The sequence below is a fragment of the Marmota marmota genome, unplaced genomic scaffold (genome assembly GCF_001458135.2).
Source record: "Marmota marmota marmota unplaced genomic scaffold, marMar, whole genome shotgun sequence".
NCBI lineage: Eukaryota > Metazoa > Chordata > Mammalia > Rodentia > Sciuridae > Marmota > Marmota marmota.
In genome coordinates, this window is record NW_026000026.1 from 67,461,597 (window position 1) to 67,483,971 (window position 22,375).

Sequence of the window (22,375 nt, forward strand, 5' to 3'; positions counted from 1 at the left end):
AAATGAAACTCAAGAAAAATGAGTATGTAAAATTAAACATTTTTGCCCACCATTTAAAAAAATCTTCTAGCATCGTAAAAGTGATGTAACTGTGATGTGGCTTACAAAATATTATCTAAAATAACTTTGTGTATGAATTATATTTTGTAAAAGTCTTAGACATTCTCATTTTATTTTTATAACAACCCTATGACATTTTTGTACTAGTGTTAGTTTGACTAAGTGCTATTTTCCTAAGGAGGAAATAATTACAGAAAGTGTGTGACTTATCCCACATGATGCAGCTGGTGGAGTGACAGCAGCAAAATGGTGAGTAGGCAGCTCCAAACTTCTGTCCCTTTGTAGAAACAGAAAAAATAAAAATTAACACCCAACACCATCAGAACCAATTTTGTCAAGACTCTGGAAAATGGTCAAAGATTTATAGCACTTATGTGAACACTGAATTAAGAAAAAGACAAACTGAGATTTGTGGATTAGAGGAAGGGTGTACTCCCCAGCAGTTCCTCAGCTCAAAATTTAAACAGCAGGAAGATTGATCCCCACATGGTGGTTTACTAAGGGAATTCACTGAAATTCAACATTGGACAGCAAATAATCAGGAACACAAAGTCAGAAACTTTGAACATAATGTAAGAATAATATGCTAAAGATGTGCAAATCTATCCACTGCAGAGGGGTAGGGAAGCACAGGCAGAGAGAGGAACACATGGCAAATAAAATTGACTTGGGGGAATTTGGAACTGAGGGGAGGCTGACCTTAACTAACCCAAAGATGGTGGGGGAAGTTGTTAAGGGAAAAACTATTAAAATCAATTGGCTGAGTTGCTGACTGCACTCGGCATTGTGGTGCCATGAGCCAGTTTTGAGTGGCTGCATTTCAGTAAGCAGAGGCTAGAGATTGAGTATTCATAAAAGAAGTTGCCAACCTGACTAAGCAGTTGTCTCTTGTAGAGTCCAGAGTATATCTGGGCCAGTGTGATTAAAACAAGTATGAAGAGGACTGTCTAGAGCTTTACAAGTTGGAGATACCAAGGAGAGAGAACTCCCTTTTTTGCCATCCCATAAGAGCAACTGGAAGACACCAGTAATGCATCAGACAGTGCATCTGGACTACAGGTCTGATCTTGGGTAATTCACACCCGTGGACAAGGAATATGTGAAGCCTGTCAAGATTTAGACTCCTTGCCCCAAAAGTAGAAATTTTAGGAGGCCCCTGAAACCTAGATGTCCAGCAAAGATTGGTTTCTCCCCAGAAATAGGAGTGTGGACCAAATCTCAAATACCCATCAACAGAATTCCAAGGATCACTCAAGACCAAACTGGAACTACTGAAACTCCAATTTAGAACTCTGCACCAGTCCTACTATGGGACTACACTGATTGTCCGCTCTCAGCGTCTATCCTATCCTATATTGGGAGACCAAAAGCTGAGTGCTGCTACAACTAGCTTTAGCTTCTGGCCATAACAGCTGGCAGCTTGGGGAGAAACACAAAGACATGGGACTTAATAACCCTCAGTCCCGAACCCAAGGGTTACAGAGTCCTCAAAAATAAATTTAAAAGAATGGCACATCAGATTAAACAATGAACATCCATCCTTGCCAGCAGTTTTGACCACATCAGTGGAAATAAGCCCCCTGTTTTGTTTTGCTTTTGCCTCAAGAATTTTTTTCTATTCCCCATTTCCTTTTTATATTTTCAATTTTGTTTTTTAAATTTTTATTTATTAATTTACTTTTCATTTTCTCCATTTTGCATGATTGTGTGTGCCTGTGTGGATATGTGTGTGTGTTCTCACTGAGCAGATTGGTTAAAAATATATAGTTTTTCTTTCATTTTAATTACTTTCATATTCAGTTATTTATTATTTAGTCTTAATTTGACTTTGGTGAGGTAAAATTTTATGTGGGTTTGTTTTGTTTTGATCTTTCGTTTGTTTGTACCTTGGTTTTTGGTCCTCTTATTAATCTTTCTTCACTCTCTTTCCCCACTGACAACCAAATTTTCCTCCTTGTTTCTTTATATGATTACTTTTGGTTATTTTTTACTCTTCTGTCTTTACAGCTGTCTTCTGCTATCTATCTCCTGCATCTCTTCACTTTTTAAATATTTCTAACTTTCTCTTTCCATATTTTCACTTAAGGAAATAATTCCACCATCCAATATAATTATATAGTTAATGTAATTCCTACTCCATTTTTGTTGTGATTTTTATACAGTGTATGGCATTGCAGATACCTTCTGGTTAATGTCTGATCTAGTTCATGATTGTTTTGTTGGTGCTGACATGAGATGCTGACCCCACCATTCATTTACAGGAGATAGTGTTAGAGATGTCAAAGTAAACACTGCACAATTATTTTCAGAATTTTTTTATTAGTAACATTGCTGGTCCTTGATCCCTTTTCTCTAAGAGGAGCTGGGAAGCAATTAAGGCACTTCAAGCTCACAGAGTAGAGACCCTGCTGATGAGCAACACATACAACTCACTCGAGTAACAATAAGAGAGAGAAAAATCTCAAACCTTAACAACCAGGCTCCAAGAAGGAACAACTACAGTGGGACTTCAGGTCCCACTCCTGAACACCTACTCATACAGCAAAATCAGAGAAGCTCCTAGAACAAAGGAGATAACTACATATGTATAAAAGAGGAAGATGAATCCAGTGCAGTGTGTAAGTTCAAGAGCTGAAAACATGAGGAAACAGGCAAACAAATCTCTCCCAAAATTTCTAATCCCCTAACAAAGGAACCCAAGGATATGGAAGTGGACAAAATTCCAGAGAAAGACTATTAAAACACTGATTATTAAAATATTCAATGAACTAAAACAAGATCTAAGGAATGAATTAAGAGAGCAAATACAGGAGGCAAAGACCATTTTAGTAAAGAAAGACATATTAAAAAGGAACCAAGCAGAACTTACGGAAATGACAGGCACAATGAATCAAAAATTCCCTTGAAAACATCAACAGATTAGATTGCATAAAAAATAGAACTTCAAACCTCATAGAACTTCAGGCCTTGAAGAGAGGGTATATGGACTTGAATACTCATGCATTAAGAACTTCTTCAGTGAGATATTTGAAATGATTTAGACATACCTACGTAACAGGAGGCATATAGAAACCTCTATTAGACAAGATCAGAACAGAACCCCTGCAAGGCACGTAATATTCAAAATGCCTAACATAGAAAATAAGGAAAGATTATTAAAAGCTGCAAAGAACAAAATCAAATCACATGTATAGGCAAACCTGTAAGATGCACTTCTGACTTCAACTCAGACTTTAAAATCAAGGAAGGCCAGGAATGAGATAGTCTAAGTTCTAAAACAATTGCCAGCCAAGGTGCTATAATGAATAAAGCTATCTTTGAGAACTGATAAAGAAATAAAAACTTTCCATGATATGGATAAACTTAAAGAATTCATGACTGACCACTAAGCCAGTACTGCAAAAAATACTTAAAAGAACATACTGCACACAAAGGAATCCAAAACAAACCCCAAAGTTCCCAAATAGATGAAGCTCATCAGAAAAGTAACTCACTAAATGAAAATTAAGATAGAATTAAATACAGAAAATTAATTAAAAGTGAAGAAAATAACACTCATCTACCATAAGAACACTGAATACAAATGGTCTCAACTATCCAATTAGAAGACATAGATTGGCAGAATGGATTGCCTGTTCTACCTCTGACTGATCGTCCTTGTGGCCAAGGATTGCTATTTCATAATAGCATAAATAATTCTCATCCTTGCCTTTTGAAGCACCCCTTAGAGATGGGCATGGTGGCACATGCCTGTGATCCCAGCTACTCTGAAGTCTGATTGCATTGCAAGTTTGAAGCCAGTCTGGGCAACTTGTTCAGACCTTGTCTCAAAATGAGAAAATGGTAACCTGAAGCTTGTAGCTCAGTGGTAGAGCACTGCCTGCTGCAAGGCCCTGGTTCATCCCCACAACCACACATGTGACAAGGCTTCTCCTTGCCTCAACCTCTGTGAAAATGCAGTTTACTATGGCTGCAGATATTCATAATACTCATTCCTAAATAAATACTATTCAACTATATGCTTATTTGCATGATACTCATCTTGTAGGCAAAGACATTTATAGGCTGAACCCAACTATGATGTACAGTAATGTACCAATCAAAGCAAAAAGGCAAGGAAAAAGAAAAAACACACAGATTTGAAGGTTTTTCAGCATTTTAACTTATTTTAACTTATTTTTGCTCTTATTAGTTCTCAAAATTGGTGGCAATCTTGAAAATGACAGTTTCCCTTCCCAATGTGGGACCCATTTCTTTTTCCAGAAGGAATTGAGCAGTTTACTCATTAGAATAGGTAGTGGAATGACAAACTTACAGTGCTAGAAACTGAAATAAGATAAAACTGTTAAACAAGAACTTTATGTTTAGCAAAATTATCCTTTAAGACTAAACGAGAAATTATGACATTCTCAGACACAAAAGTTAAAAGGAGTATGTGACTAGTAAAATTTTCTTTAAGAAATATTAAAACAAGGCTGGGGTTGTGGCTCAGTGGTAGAGTGCTTGCCTAGCACATGCGAGGCCCTGGGTTGGATCCTCAGCACCACATATAAATAAATTAAAAATAAAGGTTTTGTGTCCAACTATAACTAAAAAATAAATATTAAAAAAAGGAAATATTTAAACAGTACTTGAGGCTTCAAAAAAAAAAAAGATGATAGTAACTTGGAGCTATATGTTTTAGTCAGGTTTTTTGCTGCTGTGAACAAAAGACCTGACAAAAACAATTATAGGAGGAAAAGTTTCATTTTGGGCCTCACAGTTTCAGAGGTCTTAGTTCATAAAGGGCCAACTCTACTCCTTGGGACCTGAGATGAGGCAGAACATCATGGTAGAAGTATGTGGCCGAGGAAAACAGGTGAAAACATGGCACCAGGAGAGCTCTCTCAACAAGGACAAAATATAAACCCCAAGACATGCCCTTAGGGCCCACCTCCTTCAATCACAACCTACCTTTCTATACATACTACCAAGTTAATCTCTATCAGGAGATTTAAGTACTGATTAGGTTAAGGCTCTTAAAACCCAATCATTTCACCTTTAAACTATTTTTTAATTGTCTCATACATGAGATTTTGGGGGATAACTACAATCTAAACCATAAAACCAAATAAACACTTATATAGGTTAAGAATGTAAACATAAAAGCCAGTATTGTGGTACTTTGAGTTATTACTTATCCTTCTTATATAATTTTAAAGGCAAATCCATAAAAATAATTGTAAATATATTTTAGAGGTCACATAATATATAAAGATGCAATCTGTGACAAGAACATATAAAGGAGAGGGGCGATGTATAGGAGCAGAGAGTACTACTGAAACAAAGCTGGTATTACTCAGACTTAGTCATATGTTTAAGACAGTTAATTTTAGACCAGGAGATCAACAGTAAGAAGGTAAATTTAAAAATATACAAAAGAGAAAGGATTTGAAATGGTACATCAGAAAAGCAGTACTTTATATCAAAAAAAAAAGAAAGAAAGAAAGAAAAAAGAAAAAGGCAATAGTAGTAGTGTAGGACTTGAGTTTTAAAAAAAGGCAAAAAAAGACACAGAAAACAGCTAAATGGCAGAAATCTATCCTTATCTATTACACTTTACATTTAAATGAATCAAATTCTCCATTTAAAAGATAGAGATTGGCAGAATGGATGGGTAAACGAAAAAACTCAAAGGAAGTTAAAAAACACCTAAAGATGAATGAGAATGAAAACAACCTACCAAAACTTACAGGATGCAATCCCACCAGTGCTCAGAGGAAATTTATAGCTGAAAATGCTAACATTAAAAAAGACAAACTTTCTCGGGCTGGGGTTGTGGCTCAGTGGTAGAGCACCGGCGTAGCACATTTGAGGCACTGAGTTCAATCCTCAGCACCACATAAAAATAAATAAATAAAATAAAGATATTGTGTTCATCTACAACTAAAAAAATATTTTTTTAAAAAAGACAAACTCTCAAATCAATAACTGTAAACCTTAAGGAACTAGAAAAAAAAGGCCAAAGTCAACTAAAAGCAAGTAGGAGAAAAGAAATTATAATAAAGATTAGAGATTGATTAATGAAATTGAGACTAGGAAAACAAAAGAAAAAAACAAATTGAAAGTTTGACTCTGGAAAGATCAACAAAATTAACAAACTTTTAGCTAAAGGACTAAAAAGAGGGATGGCTTAAATTACTAAATCTACCTTTACAGAAATGAAAAGAATTATAACTGAATATTAGGAATATCCATATGCCAAAAGTTGGATAACCTAGATGAAATGGACAAATTCCTAGAAACACACAAACCACCTTGACTGACAGAAGGAGAAATGGGGCAATTGGATAGACCTATAATAAATAAATAAGATTGAACCAGTCATTTAAAACTTCTCAACAAGAACAAAATCTAGTACTAGATGGTTTCACTGCTAAAAACTACCAAACATTTAAAAGTTGTACACCATTCCTTCACAAATTCCTCAAAAAGTTAAAGGGAAGTGAACACTTTCTAACTCATTCTTTGAGGATAAAATTAAATTAATACAGAATGCAGACAGGCACTACAGGAAAAAACTACAGACTGATATCCCTTAGAAATATTCATGCAAAAATCCCCAACAAAAGTACGAACAAATGCATCTAGCAGCCTATTATAAACGGTTAACAACTACAACCAAGTGGGAGTCTCCTGGGAATGGACCACTGGTTCAACATATGAAAATCAACTGAAGCAATCACTACTGGAATGGAGGAAGAGTTGCATAATCATCTCCACTAGGCCAGCCAGAGAAGTTCTACACCAGACAGAAAGCAAAGATCTGTGGCCTGGAACTGACAAGAGTAGATGATTTGTCATGATCATGCTTTGGATAATAAAAGCAGTCCATTCATGGTTACAAAGTTTCCATAATTGCTACTGAAAAAACCCACAACACTGAAAGGATACACAACACTGAAAAATCACAACACTGAAAGGTTTATTTTATAAATGAAAGGGAAATTAAAAAGAAAAATTATTTGTGTTATATAACTTTAAAGGTCATTTTCTTCAATTACATCCTGAAACTCAATTAGGTCTTTTTCAAGAACAACAAAAAGAATCTATTCATAGAAGTTCAAAGGATTAGACAAAGAAGAAGAATGAAGGGAAGGGAGGGATGTTGGGAATAGGAAAGACATAATTTTTCTATGTTCATATATGAATACCCAACCAGTGTAACTCCACCTCACGTACAACCACAAGAATGGGAAGTTATAATCCATGTATGTATAAAATGTCAAAATACACTCTATTGTCATGTATAACTATAAATAAATTATAAAAAAAGCATCTACTTATAAGGTCTATAAAAGTATCCAGCTCTCCTTAAAGTAAAATTGGATATTTTCAGTGTGCATAGTACCAAAGAGGGCAAAATTTGATAATTCTATTGATATCTGCTCTCTAGTAAAATAGCTACAAAGGGAAGGGTAAAAGACAAGCCACAGGCAGGGAGAAATATTTGCCAAACAATTATCTAATGAAAATTAAAAATTGGGCAAAAGAACTGAGCAGATACCCATAAACCTTAATGAAAAAAACTGTGTAGAAAATAAGCATATGATGAAATGCTGAACATCATGTATCATTAGAGAATTTCAAATTAAAACAATGGTGAAATGCCACTATTTACCTACTAGTATGGCTAACATTCTGAATACTGACATGCCCAAATGCTGACAAACTATGGAACAACAGGAACGCTTCCTCCTTACTAGATGAGAATATGAAATTATATAGCTATTCTAGAGGACACTTTAGACAGTATTTTGTTTTTGTTTTGTTTGTCATTGGGGATTAAACCCAGGGGCATTTTACCATTGAGTTACATCCCCAGTCATTTTGTGTTTCATTTTGACACTAGGTCTTGCTAAATTACTGAGGCTGGCCTTCAGCTTGTGAACCTCCTACCTCAGTCCCCTGAGTCACTGGGATTATAGGTGTGTGCCACCACACATAGCCTTTAATGGTTTTTGACAAAGCTAAACACAGTCTTATATAAGCAAGCAGACACACTCCTAGTTATTTACCTATTGGACTGAAAAATGACTTTCAGAAAATCTGCATATGAATAATTATAGCAGCTTTATTCATAACTGTTAAAACTTGCAAGCAGCAGAAATATCAGTCAATAAATGTATGGATAAATTGTGGTGCATCCATATCATAGGATAAAATCGATTATTTTAAAAATGAGCTATTGAGTCACAAGGAAACATGAAAGAACTATAAATTACCAGTAAAACAAATCAATGAGAAGGCTGCATACTGTATGATTGTAATTATCTGACATTTTAAGAAAGGGTAAAATTGTAGATTCAGTAAAAAAAAAAAAAAAAAAAAAGTCCATCATTGCCAGGAGTTTGAAAATTGAAAGAAAGTTTGGGATGAATAGGTGAATAGGAGATTTTTAGGGCAATAAAACTGTTGTGTATGATACCATATGCTTTGAACTGCACAGCAGTTAATTCAGGTAACTAGACAAGGGGGTGATGGGGGATTAGAAAAGACAAATAGGGCTGAGGTTGAGTGCTTGCCTTGCACATCTGAGGCACTGAGTTCAATCCTCAGCACCATATAAAAATAAATAAAGATATTGTGTCTATGTATAACTAAAAACAATTTAAAAAAAAAAAAAGAAAAGACAAACAGACACACAAAGAGAGAAAAAGCTGAGGCCTGGTGGATTACTAAACCCTGGTAGGAGATAGTGACTCAGAACTAGCTCAGCATGTTTATTATATAAGTTTTCACATCAAAAGTGTTATTATGAGAAAGTTTCTTTAAAACAAGCAGAACCAAGGTCATAGGTACGAGCAACCCAATTATGATTATCAGCTTGTGCCCATAATTTTCTACCCACGGGCAGCTGGTATCTGAACTTTAAGGTCAAAAACTGATAATTCTGTGGCTGACACAGAACCTCCTTTTGAATAGGACATCACCATAGCAACTGGGCAATCTTTAATTTAACCTTTACACTGAAAGTTCCCAGGATAGGCATCACGTCTGTTGCACGACAGCTCAAGGACCATAATTCAGTCATCACTCCAATAACTGTAATTGTATATTACACTATTCATTTGGCAAAACCCATAGAATTGTGTAACAGGTGAAACCTAACATAAACTTCCTACTTTGGTTTAATGATATATTAACAATATATCAATATTGGTTCATCAAGTGTAAAAAATGTACCATACCAATGCAAGATGTTTATAATAAGGGAAGCTGGTAAGGAGGGAAAGGAGGTATATCAGAACTCTTTATTTTCTGCTAAATTTTTATGTAAACCTAAGATTCCTATAAAAGTAATATATTAGTCTAAAAATGGCAAGACAGACCTTTTTAAATGAATCTAATCAAGCTCCTCATAGGTGTAGATATTCTCCTTAGAACCCACTTTAATACGTAGATATTTTTTGCTGAAAGCACTAAATTTACATTAATATGCAATTTATATCATCTGCTATTTTTATCAGCAAATAACATCTTCTGGTTTCATGGCAAATGATTCTCTATATGTTTTCCACCTGATTCTCTAAATAGCCTTCAAAAGTAGTCAAAGCAAAATGATTTGCTTTTCTAAACAGATGAGGGAAAAAAAAAACAGCACAAATCAGTTAACCTGATTTAGAATAGTATCTAAATCAACAGAAATCTAGATTTCTGGGTACAAAGTCTTTTTCCTAAGGCCAAGTTTTCCTTAACTAATTACCAAGCACCAGGATATACAAATAAGATCAAAATGGTAAAATTTAGATATTATAGGTATAAATGTCACTCAAGGCATCCATATTAGACAGGGTTCTCCAGAAAAGCAGAAATACTAGGATATGTACATATATGATGCAATTTGTTATGAGTAATCAGCTCATGCAGCCATGAAGGCTAAGTCCCAAGATCTGCAAGCAGCAAGCTAGAGATTAGAGAGAGCAGATGGTGCAACTCTGAGTCTAGAGGCATGACAAATAAGAAAGCTGATGGTATAGTTTCAATCCAAATGGAAAAAAAAAGAATGTCCAGCTCAAAAGTAGTCAGGTGGGGTTGTGGAGGTAGGATTCCTTTTACAGTAGGTGAGAGTCAGCCTTTTGTTTTATGTGGGCCCTCAACTGATTGAATGAGGCCCACTCATTCAAGGGCCTCAAATAATAACAACCAACATGAGGGAGGGCCATCTGCTTTACTCAGTGTTCCAATTTAAATAGTGAATTTATTTTAAACACTCTCAGAGAAACACTAAGAATAGTGCCTGACCAAATATCTAAGTACCCCAAGGCCCAGTCAAGTGGACACATAAAATTAATCATTACAGGGCTCCTTGGAAGTAATACTTCACAGCTAGTTTGTCAGAGATGTTTATTCTTAGTTCATATTTATTGATCATTATGCCAGGATCCAGGTTGAAGTAACATATCAAATGAAGTTTAATCTTGTTTGAAGGACATGGAGAGTAAACCCCAGGGCGTTTCCCCTATTTGCAGCTGTTCCCCAAACTGTCTTCCTGTCCTGTGTGCATTGGAGCTTTTGTCATTTAGAAGCCCAACTCTCAGCCCCAGGAGAACACAAAAGGAACTCACACCGACCCCCACATGGCTGAACCAGCTGACCCCAGTACAATAAGCTCCAGAAACTTCCCTACCCATCCTCCTGTCCCACCCCCAGTGAGCCCACCAAAAATGGCCAACCAACTCATCCCAGGACCCTGACTCTGTTAGACCTTATAAAGCCTAGACTCTCATAGTGGCTCTCCCCCATTTTCTTTCCCTAAAATGTGCCCCTCTCGTGCTTAATAAAAGCATCATTGGTCCATAGAGTTCTGTCCCCCAATTTGGTTATTTTTTGCTTTCATTGTCTTGAAAATGAATAATTGCATCTGATCTCAACATTGTCCTGGAGATTGTAAAATGATGAGTTGTTGATAGATTCTTTTCTTTTCCTCCTCTGCCACCCTCTTTATTTCTTTCCTTTTTTCTTTTTCTTTTGGCAGTGTTGGGAATCAAAGCCAAGCCTTGATTGTTAGGTAAATGTTCTACTTAGCCATTTCCCCACCCAGTATATAGATTTTTTCCCAGAAAATAGAAATAAAAAAAAGGGCCTCAAATAATAACAACCAACATGAAAGTGGATATTTGTGGCTGGAGAAATGTTCTGACATGCTGTTGATCCCCAAAAACCCTTTTGGGAAAAGAATAGCAGTTAATATTCTTTGATTCCCTTTGTTAGCCTGTTAGGCAATCAGACTCTCTCAAATGCAGCTTCACTAATGTATCTGTTACTGTGATCTCCCCACAGCAGCTGATAGCCACTTAAATGCTTCTTCTCAGTCCTCCTGAGAAATAGAAGCTCACTCACCCATCCCAATATCTTCACCCTCCCACTTTCCCATGTCCACTGTATGAGCAGGAAACATTGACCAGGACCATCAAATGTCTGGACCACATGACATCACAAAGTCGTTGTTGTTTTTTCATGGTACTGGGAATTGAACTGAAGGCTTTGCACGTGCCAGTGAAGGAGCGGTGGCAATCAGTGTAGATTAAAAATAATTGGGTCTGATTGGGGAAAAGGGGGCTGGTTTGAAAGGAAAGAAAATAAAATGCCTGTACCTCTAGAGCCTTTTCCCCCTCCTCCTCTACCTGTTGCCAAGATGATGTGCTTCCAGGGAATTGTTCCTCCCTGCAGGGAGTTGTAGGAGTTGTTAATTAATGTCTCCTGGTCTGCTCCCTTCTACCTAGGATCACTCCACCTTTGGTCCACCTTTTGGCCACAGGTCATATATACAAGATGGGGAAAGAAAGAGGCAGGATGGGAGGAGGAGATGTCATGAGAACAAAAAAAACTCTAAAAAGTATAAAAGGGGCAAGGCACTCTCATTTCTTTAGACACCCAGCTCTGGGACCTTTTCTCTGCACAGAAATCTGTTTCTGTTCTATCCTTTAAATAAAACTTGCTTTCTACATTTGCCTCGGTGTTTCTTGGGTGTTCAATCTTCACATCCAGGGAAATGGAACTCTGCTCTGATTGATTCTCATCACTAGTATCACCAGGCAAGCACTCTACCACTGAGCTACCTCAGCCCTTTTTAAAATTTTGAGCCAGGGTCTCACTAAGTTGCCCAGGCTGGACCTGAACTTGTAGTCATCCTGCCTTAGCCTTTCAAGTACCTGAGAATACACCATGCCTGGAACAAAATCACTTTGTTTTCTTACTCGAGAGTTATGTCCATTTTAGAGATATATTATTAGGCGGAGGAAAGAATTTTGAAGGTTAGTTAACTTTTTCTTCCTTTTGTGCTTCAACCCTTACACAGAAAACATACTTATTGCCATTCCCTTCCATTCTGTGCCTCCTTCTTCTTCCTCAAGTTCATATTTCTGCTCACATGTTTGCCACTTCCCTGAGTGTCTTACTCAGTCACACTCCTGCTCTTATTCCAAACATACCACAGAAGCATGCTTTTCGTCTTGCCTTCTTTTATAGTTCTCTGTCTTAGGAAGCATCTGAGCATCATCCAGGTGAGCATACATGTACATGTCCAGCCAGGCACAGAGTCAAAAGCAGAGAATGACTGTTCTCCGGAAGTGGTGGAATGGAGCTAAGCAGTGATTCTCGATCCCCCACAACACAAAAAGGAGATAGTGAAGGAACAGCTGACCTGAGAGGCAGGTAACACAGAAAATGAGTCCAGTTAAACTTCTTGCTTGTCAGAACTGTGTGCCTGCTTTTTCCCATGCTAAAAGATTGTAACAGGCACCTATTAAGCAAATTAGAGTTCTCTATATGCATCTTCTGCTGAAGTTGGCACCATTAACCAGATGGAGAAGTAATATAGAATGCCACTTTAAAGGATGGGGTATGTAGATGCCAATTTTGCGAATGAAAGATGTGTTTGCCGCTACTTTTAAACTGTTCCCCTCGTGAAAGTGTTATTCAGATTGACACTGTAATAACACTGTATTTTATTTTTATGAGCACATTGAAAGAACACATAAACACCCGACTTGTTCTGAAAAAGCAGCCCCTACCTCAGAGCAAAGCCTGTCCAAGGAAGGGGGCGTGACCCTTGTCCTTGGAAAGACCCACAGAGCACTCCTAGGCACATACCCACCCTGCTGAGTTGTTTATCTACAAATAATAGGAGAGATCTGCTGAGCCAGGTGTCCCTGACTCAGTCAGGCTAGGTGGGGACCCATAGTAACCCCCTAGCAGCCACCAATCAGCATGAGACAGGGAAAATACCTGGGATGCCAGATGGCCCTCCCAGTAGTTTATGGTGGTTGATAACATGTTGGGAAACCATGTAGTTCAACATGTACTCCCCTCATGGCTTAAACCAATCAGTTCAAATGAATACCCCTTTTGTACTGACCAATCACCCCTACCCAACTTGTTCCCACCAGTGCATGTGCTAATCATGATTTAGAATTGTTGTTTGATTTTCCCGCGGTGTGTGATGATTTGCTAAGAGATGCTATGATGTATGTGGGGTCCCTGCCTTTCCCAAATAATGTATAAAACTGCTGCAAACCCTGGGCTTGAGGCCTCTCAGCGTCACCAGTTGCTGTGTGCGCGTGGAGGACGAAGCTAGCTTGCAATAAACACCTCTTTGCTGTTTACATCGATCTTGGTCTCTGGTGGTCTTTTGGGGGTCCTGAATTCGAGCATAACAGTTCCTGCCAATGAATGTGCTAATCAATGTTAAGAGTTGTTTGATTTTCCCGCGGTGTGAAATGATTTGCTGTGTGATGTTGTGACGCATAGAGTATCCCCCAAAACCTATAAATCCTCACGGACCTAAGGGTCAGGACTTACTCCTTGGGACCACTGCATCAGAAATGTTTGTGAGTCCAGGCTCGAGCTTGCAATAAAGAATCTTGTGTGATTGCATCGGATACGGCTCCTGGAAGTTATTGGGGTCCAACTCCACCCATTGACCTGCAAATGCCATAATTTTATTCTCTTTTTATGATGAGTAATATTCCATTGTGTATATATACCACAGTTTCTTTATCTACTCATCTATTGAAGGGCATCTAGGTTGCTTCCACAGTTTATTTTATTGTAATTTGAGCTGCTATGAACATTGATGTGACTGCGTTACTATAGTATGTTGATTTTAAGTCCTGAGTAGTGGGATAGCTGGGTCAAATGGTGGTTCCATCCCAAGTTTTCTAAGGGATCTCCATACTGCTTTCCAAATTGGCTGCACCAATTTGCAGTCCCACCAGCAATGTATGAGTGTGCCTTTTCTCCCATACCCTTGCCAAAACTTATTGTTGTTTTGAGAAACTGATGTGAAACCAGCCTCTACCTCAGAGCAAAGCCTGTCCAAGGAAGGGGGCATGACCCTTGTCCTTGGAAAAACCCACAGAGAATTCCCAGGCACATACCCACCTGCTGAGATATTTGTCTGCAAATAACAGGAGAGATCTGTGGCGCCAGGTGTCCCTGACTCAGTCAGGCTAGGTGAGGACCCATAGCAACCCCCTAGCAACCACCAATCAGCATAAGACAGGGAAAATACCTGGGATGCCAGATGGCCCTCCCAGTAGTTTATGGTGGTTGATAACATATTGGGAAACCATGTAGTTCAGCATGTATTCCTCTCATGGCTTAACCAAATCAGTTTAAATGAATCCCCCTCTTTTACTAGCCAATCACCCTTACCCAACTTATTTCCGCCAGTGAATGTGCTAATCATGTTTTAGAGTTGTTTTATGATTTTCCCGTGGTGTGTGATGATTTGCTAAGAGATGCTATGATGTATGTAAAGTCTCTGCCTTCCCAAAAGAGTGTATAAAACTGCTGCAAACCCTGGGCTCGGGGCCTCTCAGCGTCACCAGTTGAGTTGTGCTTGGAGGTCCGAGCTAGCTCGCAATAAACGTCTCTTTGCTGTTTACATCAATCTTGGTCTCTGGTGGTCTTTTGGGGGTCTCGAACTCGAGCATATCAGTTTGTATTCTTGATAACTGCCATTCTGAGTGGAGTGACAGAAAATCTTAGAGTAGTTTTGATTTACATTTCTCTAATGGCTAGAGATGTTGAACATTTTTTTTCATATATTTGTTATCAATTGTATATCGTATATCTTCTTCTGAGAAGTGTCTGTTCAGCATCTTAGCCCATTTATTGACTGGGTTGTTTGTTTTTTTGGTGTTAAGTTTTTTAGTTCTTTATATATCCTGGAGATTAGTCCTGACCAGGTGAAGAAGTTAGAGTCTGTAAACAAGTCTGGATGGCGCCTGACAAAATGCCAGAAGGAATGGTTTGTGAAGTAACGCCAGCGAGCCATTAAGTGTGGAGATTCCTTATTGGTTGACTGATGTATCTAGTTTATGCTAATTTAAATAAGCTGTGTAAAATGTATAAATACCTCTGTTGTCCTACAATAAACGGCTTCCACTCCTGCTGTATCAATCTACACAAGTTGTTCGTCACCCCCTGGTTATTTTGCTGCAGCCGGACTGCGGTATGAAGAGACAGCCTACATTTTGGGGAACAAAAGTTTTTCCATGCTCAAGGCAGAGCACTATCTCCAGGATATATTCTCTTACCTTTAAAATGTAAACATCTCTGTGAAGTTCCAGCTCAAGGCCAGAGGCCTTGTTAAACAATTGTTTTTTTTTAAATCACACTTTGCATTTGCAAACACACTCCTACAAACTACAATACTGGATAATCCATAATGTTTGTGAAAAACTATTACAGGGGCATTCAGCACCTGGAATGCTGATCTCTTCCAGGCCAGTGGCCAAGTAAGATAGAGCAACAGGAATTGGGAAGTTTAACTACATTGAACTCTTGTAGAGCTTCTTTTGCTGATAGTCCTAAGATCAATATGGTGAAGATTTCTGGAGAAGCTTAAATTAGATTTACTGTGGAGGAGGTGGTGCCACTACACTACCTTTCCAATTTGCCATCTTTGCATATGGTTTTTACCCTCATGCTTATTCCCTTATGGTTGCAAGGTGGCTGCTGTGATTCAATCCTTATTTCAAATCTTAGACAAATAGAAAAAGAGAGCAGTGAACAGGGGCAGCGTCTTATAAAAGAAGGATTTTTTTTCCTGAAATCTCAGCAGATTTTTCCTATGTCTTGTCATGGCTCAAATTGTTCACATGGTTCTTTCTTGCTGCGAGGTATTTGGGAAATCAAGTAAGTATTTTTAGTTGGGCATAATGGTACTCAGGGTCCTGACACTAAGAAAGCAGAAAAGACTGGGAATTGGGACTACAGCTAGCAGTGCCTGTCCGTAGATGTGGGCATTCAGTCTGTTTCTTTGTTTCAGCAGATGAATTGAATTCCTTTTGCTGTCAATGAATCTGATTGCTTTTTATTTCATTACAACTTTTTTTTTTTACTGTTGCTATTGTTCTCACTTATAAAAATCATGACCTTCTCTTTTCCTTCTCATTTGTTTCTGATTTTTCTCTCCCCAGTTATGTAATTTGTTCATTGCTGCATTTACTGCATTGCTACAGTAAAGTTTGAGTCATGCACATATCTCATGAGTCAGTTCTTGTTCTACATGAAACAACAACACATGGTTATTTTCTCTCTTCTAAGGTCTCCAAATGTCTTCTATCTTTCTTTTTTTAAATCTTTCCTCAAAGAAAGGATTTTTAAGTTCTTTTTGGTTCTGTGGTTAGAGAAGCCAGTGGAAGGCACTTATTTTAAATATATCTTGCTGCTTCAAGAGACATTTGTAAAATGGCCTTGCCTTGTACCAATAGCTCTTCCATCACCGGTTTGCAAAAATGCCTATTCATTTGATTTGGCTCTTGTGTTGACTTGGACTTCAACTAATTATGACATTTCTGTGGGTTGGTAAATGGCACCTGCAGATGATGTGTGTCTCTAGTGACAGAATGGGAATAAAAAGGATAAGAATCTACTTTCCAGAGAAACCAGCATATAAAAGCAGAAAAATGTAGAGTTTTTATAGAACTGATAAGGGGACCTAAAGCATGGACATGATCTTTTAGAAAAATCAAGCAAAGATTTTGCATAGCCAACCTCCATGGCCAAATATGGTCTCCATAAACTAGTTTTGAACTGGAAATCAAAAATCTTTATTCAAGGGGGAAATTAAACCTATCCATTCCCCACTCATCACAGGTGTATTTACTTGCCAATGTTTCATACTGTGTTTGAAAAATTTTTGATGGTTTTATCTTCTTGCTCATAATGGTTCTAAAGGGGCTTTTTGGTTACAAGTTTCAAGCTCTCCATGTGATTAGGGCATGACCGATTGCTAGACTCGAGTTCTAGAATAATGTAGTGTCACAAGTTGTCCCTGGGCTGTGTGGGTAAACTATTGTGCATAGTAGCCAAAAGAGGGGATCAGCCTGGCACTGAGAACTCCCTGTCAGAGATTGACTGCATGATGCAGGTGCACCTCCCCCTCTAGCTCTGCCTAAGATCCCACACAGCACCTGAGATGGGTGTGACTCGCCAAGATGTCAATCAATTTGCTGACCATGAGACATCACAAAGCAAGACCCCCCCCCCCCTTTGAAACCTTATCCCTCTCTGAGGTCCCTGCTATAAAATAAAGGAACTCCAGATCATGCTCTCTTTCTAGCACTCTCTTTCCAGCATGGAAGCTGACCCTTAAGATTGTAGAGCCCTCCCGCTCTCAGTTAAAAACTACTCTCTATGTTGTGTGATTTTCCACCATTTTCTTAGTCTAATGTTGCAGCTAGCTCTTTTAAGCCCAGTTCGTCTCTACTGTGTGGGTCGAGGTCAAGACTCTAGCTATGGATTATTCTCATGTTTGCCCTTTGTGACTGAACTTTGTCTTGACATCCTAAACCCTATCATCACTCTGCTTTAACACATTCCGTAATCTAGGCTGATAAAATGCTTAGCATAGCTTTGATTTCAAGTGTACTTGGATTCCTAAAGCAACGGAGCTAACAAGATTCTGAAATTTTATATAGCAAAGAGACATCATATTTTACTTACGTAATTGGTAAAGAATATTAAATTTGTTCATGAAAATTATTGGTAATTTGATAGAGGTACAGGATTCTTATACATGCTAGAGATGGTACAAATTAGTACAGTATGTGGAGAAAAATTTGTAATATTCACTGAGATTTTAAAATTCACTTATCTAAAAACCTAAGAATTATTTTTCTAGGTATCTACAGTCTGGAAAAGTACTTGTACATGTTAACAAAGAGAAAATTATAGGAGCAATTTGTAATAGCAAAAAGTATTTGTAATAGTGAATAATTGGAATTTTCAATCATTAACAAAATACCAAAGTTAATTATTTATATCCGGATTATGCAATGCAATAATGCAATGTTGCCAGGGGAATAAAACCAATTTAAAAAATGATATGTCCCATAAACTAGCATCTATAAAGAAAATAATAGTAATACTACCATGAACACAAGCACACACAGACATAAATATAAATATAATACATATAAATCTAAACTTTGGCATTCAAATGTGTAGAAAATATTTGAAAAGACTTTTAAAAGGGAAACACTCCATTTTTCTAAATTATTTAACATTTTATGAAGAAAATATGTTTGTATACTGCTTGTGTGATTGAATACTAGTAATGAAAGTTACTATATATGCTTCATTTTCTCCCCAACATACACTGTGTCCTGAAAAAGAGGATTGGATTTTCACAAGAAGAATTTCTAGGTAAATCAGAACTCATTGCATTGAAAGCTTGCATAAAACTAATTGGAGAAGTCATTGTGATAAGATATTAAAAATGGAACATTTGTCTCATTTGTTTTATTAAGATGATAAATATAAAAAAATTTGGAAGTATTTCTATAATATAAAGTGTGGCACTGAGCCACATATACAAATCTTATAAAGGCTATGATCAAAAACCAGTTTATCAACCCTTGACCCATGATCTTCTCAAGATCATAAAGGTTTTTAAGCTATAATAAAAAGGTTGGAAATTAAAGATTTTTTTAAAAACTCAAAACCACATCCTGATAGTCAGTGATGTGTCATTACTACTGAGGAAACAAAGAGGTGTTTCCCAATTGTACTCCCCAAACAAGAGACTTTGACCAAACTTCATATTAAACTGTATGTGTGTCTCCTGACACTTGAGCAATACTGTGGATTTAAGTCTGAATAACAACTGAAAGTTCTAAAACATAAGATCTGACTGAAGTACTCTATTACTAACAAATTAGAGAGCCAAGCTTTGGGGCTTTTCATTATTTCCACCCACTGATGTTAGAACAAAGATGCATGCACAGGACCAAATGCAGACACAGTACCAGTAAGTCTGTTTAGAGAGATAATGGAATCACAATCAAGAGTGACTTATACAGTTTTTTTTTTTTTTTTGGACCTCAGAAGAGCACTGTCCAAAAAATAATTAAAGACACTCCACTGGAGAGCACCTCATCAATATTAAAGAAACTCTGATGAGCCATTCCCCAGTGATGAGTTATCTCTGCACCCAATAGGGCAACTATTCCTTTTGTTAAGGTTAGAGAACCTGTACACGTCTGCCAACTCAAAATCTTCTGCATTTCTTCCCTCTCTGCTTTGACCTTGGTGGAACAGAGGTGATATAGTTATCAGAAATAGAGGAGGGGGCTGGGGTTGTGGCTCAATGGCAGAGCACTTGCCTAGCACATGTGAGCACTGGGTTTAATCCTCTGCACTACATAAAAATAAACAAATAAAATAAAGGCATGCTGTCTACCTACAACTACATAAATTAGAAAGAAAGAAAGAAATATAGGAGACATACAGCATGAGGAAAGAGAAGTCAATTCAAGTCTTTTAACTCTATAGGCTTCAAACCTACACTGCTTCTCAGTTGGAGAGAATAAGAAAGCTTTTACTTTTATTTTAAGAATATTACGTTTTATAGGTACAACATTATACTGCTTTGGAATTTATTCATTTTACTTAACTGAAACTGTTTGTTGATTGACAACACCTAATATCCTCCTTCCCCAAACCCTGGGTAATAACCATTCCAGTCACTGATGTTCTTAAATATGACTATGTCAGATCATATAAGTAAAGTATTCATATCCTCATGCAATTGTTGTATTTCTATATCTGGCTTATTTTCCTTAGCATAATGGCCTCAAGGTCCACTCATATTATTAAATATTGTAGAATTTACCTCTAATTTCCATTGTATATATGTACCATATTTTATTTATCTATCTTCCATTGGTGGATATTTGGTTGTTTCCATATTTTGTCTGAGTAGTGCTTCAGTGGACATGAGGGTGCTAATATATCTTGGAGATCCTGAATTCAGTTATTTAGGATAGACAACCAGAAGTGGAATTTCCTGATTATATGGAGCTCTATTTTTAATTTTTTGAGGAACCTCCATATTATTTTCTATAGCTGCTGCACCATTTTGCATTGTCACAATTGGCATACAAGGGTTCCAATTTCTCCATATTCTTTAACATTTGGGTCAAAGAAAAAATATAAAGGAAACTCAGAAAATATGTTGAGACAAGTGGAAAGTACAAAATATCAACAATACAGTGGATGTATCAAACACATGTATGAGAGGAATTCAGAGTGACCAATGTACACAAAAGAGAGATCTCAAATAAACAGCTTAAAACAAGTATAAACCTAATATCACCAATGAGTTTCAATGTGTCCACTTTAGCACACAATTAATCTGATAGTTCAAGAAGCCAGAAGAAGAAGCTTTAAAATGAAGTTAAGAGTTTTAATTGTGTTTATTTGAGCTCTTTCTTCTATTTAAAAAAAATTGCAGAATTTCCCTCTAAGGCAGAATAGTAAAGCCAGAAAAAGAAGCTTAAATTAAGCCTTAATTTAAGCTGAAAAAGAAACATTAATTACTGATTTGAGACTGTTTGAGGACGATTATCTAACAGAGAGCAAATGAGACTGTTTGAAGTTTCCCACTTACTGAATATGCTATATAGAATGAGTTCCAAAAAACTGGGTTTCAACCTAAATGTCCTCCAATGAATGAATGGATGAATAAAATGTGGTACATGAATACAATGGAATGCTTAACTATTCAGCCTTACAGGGAAATTCAACATTTTTTCCTTAGAACAGAAGACAGATCTCAAATAAATAACTTAATCTGACATTTCAAGGAACCAGAAAAAGAAGTCTTAACTTTAAATAAAGTTAAAAGTTTTAATTATGTGCTGAAATTGTCACATTAATTACTGGATTAAGACTATTTGGAGGACTATTGTCTAGGAGAGAGAAGATGGGTGTGCCTGGAGTTTCCCCATGTACTGAACCACTACACAGACTGAGTTTCAAAGGCAATGGTAGGAAGCAGATAAAGTTGCTTTTTAATTATGTCCCATTAGTCCTATTGTCTTTTATATAAGAACATGTCATTTATATGAAAACTGACAAAAATTAGTGTGAGAGAGAGAGAGAGATAGAGAGAGAGAATATATCTACATCTATATCTATATCTATATCTATATCTCTTATGGATTTCAGCATCAGAATGAGACACATGTATTTCTATATTTTTTAGAGTGGGGATGTAGCACAGTGCTTTACTTGTAGCACTTGCCTAGCTTGTGAGAAGCCCCCAGGTGGGATCCCCAGGCAACACACACACACAAACACACACACACACACACACGTGAATATTTTACTGGTACAGTGGCCAGTTAAATCTGTTTGCTTTCTCCATTATCAGGTTTTTGTGTTTAATCCAGAGGATGGATGAAGTCTTCTGACACACTGAGTTCTACTTTTAAATAAAATATCAATTTTCTATGCAAACCAAAAGCCATCTAAAAGATACCCACAAATTTCAGGGCTGTGCTGACATTCCCACAATCACTTGTGTCTCCAATTTCTTTTTTTCACTTACACTGTCTTATTTTCATTTTACTCATCCAGTGTGAACCCTACCCCCTTCCTTAATTATTTATAATTACCCACTTATACTCAGTGTGCAGGAGCCTGAACAATGACTTTTTATTGATTAATTTAGCCAAGAATTTGAGTGTCATGGATGGGGAAGAAACATGTAGTTATACTGCAGTAAGACACAACTCCATTTTCAACATTAGATGTTTCTATTATTGGGATGCCCTTCAACCATTTTTTTAGAAGATTCCCATGATTCTTTCAGCTAAGTCTCCAGCTTTATACCATTTTCTTCTTCTGCTTATTCTCCCCGTCTCCCCTACCCTCGTTATCCATAGTAAACAAATGATTTTCTTTATCATTTAGTACAATGGGGACCTCTACCTATTGTTCAGTTTCTTGCTAGAGTCCCAAAGGTGAATTTTGCTAT